Below are 4,614 nucleotides of genomic sequence, written 5' to 3' on the forward strand. Positions count from 1 at the left end.
AAAAAATCACGCACCCCAAATTCAAAGACCCATTCCAAAAATAAGCATTTGAGAGAATACATACTTCTCAGATGAAGAAATACCAATGGAAAGTAAATATATGAAAAAATGTTCAACATCATTGGTCATTTGAGAAATGCAAGTTAAAACAACACTGAGGTTCCATGTCACCCCAGAAAGAATGGCTAACATCACCAAGTCAACAATAACAAATGCTGGAGAGGCTGTGTGGAAAAAGTAATGCTTCTACACTGTTGGTGGGAGTGCACACACTGGTACAACTACTATGGAAATCAGTGTGGAGATTCTTTCAAAACCTAGGATTTAAGATAGTATTCAAGCCAGCTATTCCCCTCCTGGGTATTTTCCCAGAACCTAAAACTTCATGCCACAGTGATATACATGCACCCATGTTTACAACAGTGCTACTTGTTACAGCTAAATCGGGGAAACAACACTGATGCTGATGAACTGAAGAATGGATAAGGAAGATGTGGTATGTAAGCACAATGGAGTATTATTCAGGTGTAAAACGGGATAAATTTGAGTCTTTTTTCAACAAATCAATGCAAGTATAGAACATACTCTTAAGTGAAATAAATGAGACTCACATGTGCAAATTTTATTATTTCTCCTTAGTATGACAGCCTGAAAGAGAACAGTGGAATCTGAAGGGTACAATAGGTACTAGGAAAAGGGAATTAATTTATTCAAAGGGAAAGAATTACTGAGTTGAGGAGAAGGACAGGAGAGGGAGAGCAGGAAAGTGATATATCAATGTGTCTTGGTCACTCATTTCTCATTGCCCTGATACATACCCAACATCCAAAATGAAGGAAGTAAAGGTTTATCAAGCTCACAGTTAATGTAGGTTTCAGTCCATACTCAGGTGGCTCCAAGGCAGACTGGAACACTACAGATAGTATCCATTCATGATGACAACAAAGAGCAGAGTGCAAAGGGAGGAGTAGCATCAACAATGGCAACAGAGAGAAAGTCTGTCTCTCTGTCTCTCTTATGTTACATTCAGGCTATCTGCCCCAGGTTGGATATAGCACTCACACCTATAATCCCAACAGCACTTAGACCCATAATCCTAGCCTTCGATCATGAATTAATTAAAAACTGTAGAACTACACCTCAATGGTTACACAAGGCTTTGTGGGGACAAATGTGCACAAATCATAACACTATGATTGTAAGCAGAATGGTTTGAACAACTGCACTGTGCATTTCTGCTGGTCTATGGAAAGAAGCACTTAATGCTTTTAGCTTGCTTAATCTCCTTTACTGAATTGTTTGCACTTTTTGTCTTATTAATTTTTTATACATTTCTTTTTTTTCTTTCTTCTTCCAATTTTGCATACATATGCCCGGTAATATGAATAACTGGTTGGAAGACAACACTATGTATTACAACAAATACTGTGAATTTCATATTAGTTTGCTAAGTGAAAAATCTACATCACTTGTAATTTTTTTCTGTTTTAATTCTAATTTGTACTTTCTTTTTTAAAAAATCATACATTTATTGACATCTGTACATCTTTGGAGAAATGTCTGCTTCAGGTTCTTTACTTATGAAAATTATTTGATATTTTCTTTCCTTTCTTGCATTTTGCTATTGAGTTCTACAAATAACTTTTACATATTTGACTTGTAATTTACATGGTTTAGTTACCTACACAGCTTTGAAATTTTTTTTTCCAATTTGTAGGATGCTTTTCATTTTGAAATTACTTGCTATGCACAAAATTTTTATTTTTATATAGTCTCACTTTTTTATTTTTGCTCTTATTTACCATGTTTTGTGGATTATATAAAAAATAATCATTGCCAAGGCCACCATCCAGGTGTTTCTTTATTTTTTTCTTCTATTTATTCTGGTTTTATGAATTTGAATTTCATTTTGTGCATATCGATTTCCAATTTTTCCAACACTGTATATTTATTGAAAATACAGCTTTTTATTATGTATTTGTGGCAAGCTTCTCAAAGACAGGTTGGTCATAACTTTGTGTATTGGTATCTGGACTCTCTTATCTGTTCCATTGGCTCTTCATCTCTTGTTGTTTTAGTAACTGCATGATTTTAAGCTGCCTTGTATTATATTTTGGAATCAAGAATTATAATGTTCTAGATTGGCTTATCTCATATCTGCTTTTGTTGTTGAGTGTATTTTGTAATGCACATAAAATTTTAAGGTTGGGATTATTTTTCCTTTTTCCATTTCTGTTTAATTTCTATTATTTGGTATAGGGTCTCAGTTTCAGCGTCTGGCACAGCACACTTGGGGTTCCTGGGGACAGCATGACATGTGGTACCGTTCATTGAACCCCCGTCCTTTTGCTTGCTAGGCAGGTGCTTAGAGTTCTGAGATGTCTACCTGGTCATTTTCTTTTGCTGTGACAAATATTTTTAAATTTTCCCAAAAATTATAGGGCCCCAAATCAACATACATAAATCAGTTATGCATCTATACAGTAAAAATGAGTAACTCCCAAAGGAAATGAAGAAAGCAAGCCTTTTTCATTTCTTTGGAATAATCTGAGGAGAACTGGCATTTATTCTTCTTTTAAAGCTTTCTATACTTCAAAAGTAGAGAGTCGATTCCTGAATTTTTCTTTGTTGGGGGATTTCCTTGAATAGCTACTTGAATGTCCTTATTTATTATTGGTACATTAAGTTATTCTATGCCTTTTTGGCCCAACATTGGTTGGTTTTAATTATCCAAAAGTTCCATACCATTCAAAGTAATGTGTGGGAGCAATCCTTGAGGTACCTCTAGGAAGTGCGACCAGCAGGCTCTCGAGCCTCACGATGGTTAATGCTAAGAGCTGGACCCTGAAGAAACACTTCCAGGGCAAGCCTACTTAGAGTGACTTTGAGTTGAACACTACTGAACTCCCACCCTTAAAAAATGGAGAGTACCTGCTTCAAGCTTTTTTTTCTCTCTGTGAATCCTTACATGAGAATGGCATCCAAAAAGTTGAAGCAGGGTGATATAATGGTGGGGGAACAAGTGGCCAGAGTTGTGGAAAGTAAAAACTCAGCCTTCCTAACAGGAACTATCATAGTGGTTCTTGCAGGCTGGACAACACACTCCATTTCTGATGGGAAAGGACAAGAAACATTGCCTGCATGGTGGCTAGATACATTACCACTGCCTTTTGCCCTGGGGACACTTTGCATGCCAGGCATAACTGCTTACTTTGGCCTGTTGGACATCTGCATGGTGAAGAGTGGAGAAACGGTACTGGTTAACGCAGCAGCAGGAGCCTTCAGCTCTGTTGTGGGGCAGATAACTAAGTTCAAGGGCTGCAAATTTGGTGGAATTGCAGGGTTTAATGCAAAGTTTGTCTTTCTTAAGCAAGTTGGATTTGATGTGGTCTTTAACTGCAAGACAAAAGATTCTTTGGAAGAAGCATTGAGAAAAGCCTCCCCTGATGGTTATGATTGCTATTTTGATAATGTAGGTGGAGAGATCTTGAAAGCTGTTATGCCCCAGATGAAGGATTTTGGACAAATTGTGATCTGTGGGGCCATCTCTGTGTATAAACGCACTGGCCCATTGCCCCCAGGTCTACCCCCAGAGAGTATTGTCTATAAGCAACTCCACATAGAAGTATTCCTGTTTGGCAGGTGGCAAGGAGAGGTCCGTAGGAATGCTCTGAAAGAGTTGATGAAATGGACAGCAGATGGCAAAATCCAGTATCATGAACACATTGACAAAGGATTTGAAAACATGCCGGCTGCATTTATGGGAATGCTGAAAGGTGATAATTTGGGAAAAGCAAGTGTGAAAGCATGAAAAATTGATTGATGAATCATTATAGCATGATGTGGATGATTACTTAATCTTTCGCTATTTAATAAAAATGTATACTATCCAAATAATCTAAGAAATGGTAACTAGAATGATCTATTGAATTAAATACATTTAAGTTGCATGTAATTGGTGACAACGTAAATTACATGTTGATCCACAGCCAGTCACCTTTCTACCTACTACATCTTTTTCTGATTTATGGCAAGAAACAATGGCATTGGAGTCTGTATTAGTTTTTCATTACTGTAACAAAATATCTGAATAACCTATAAGGAGGAGGAAAGATCTCTTTTGGCTGTTGGTTCAGACTCATTCTATAGCACAAACTGGCCTTGAACTTGTGTCACACCTCTTGCTTCAGTCTTCCAAGTGCTGGGATCATAGGCATGCATCACCTCTCCCAACAGAAATTGGTGAATCTTAAGTGAATATAAGGAACACAAAAGATTTGAGCAGCCAAGGATATAGTTCAATGGAACAGTGCTTACCCAGCAAGTGGAAAGTCTTCAGTTCAAATCCTGATATCAAATAAATAAATAAATTATATGAACTTACAGAAAGGTACCAAAATCTTAGATAGGAAGATTCAATACCAAAAAGATATTGGTTCTATTAATCTATTCTCGCTCCATAAAGCAGAATAATTAAATAAAACTCTACAATGAAACAATGGGGTAATAAACTTGTAAAGATCTAATAATCCACCTGTAAGTGTTCAAGGAAGAGAAGTGAGAAATGCCAGCAGGATGAGGATAAAAGAAAAACTTTAGGGGCTGGGGAGATGG

At 36.9% G+C, this 4,614-nt stretch overlaps 1 pseudogene; it reads left to right on the plus strand.

The window, feature by feature from the left end:
- Positions 1–2,820: 2,820 nt before the first annotated feature.
- Positions 2,821–3,811, plus strand: LOC101570891 (annotated as a pseudogene).
- Positions 3,812–4,614: the final 803 nt, after the last annotated feature.

Source organism: Octodon degus, unplaced genomic scaffold (genome assembly GCF_000260255.1).
Source record: "Octodon degus isolate 3935 unplaced genomic scaffold, OctDeg1.0 scaffold00154, whole genome shotgun sequence".
NCBI classification, from domain to species: domain Eukaryota; kingdom Metazoa; phylum Chordata; class Mammalia; order Rodentia; family Octodontidae; genus Octodon; species Octodon degus.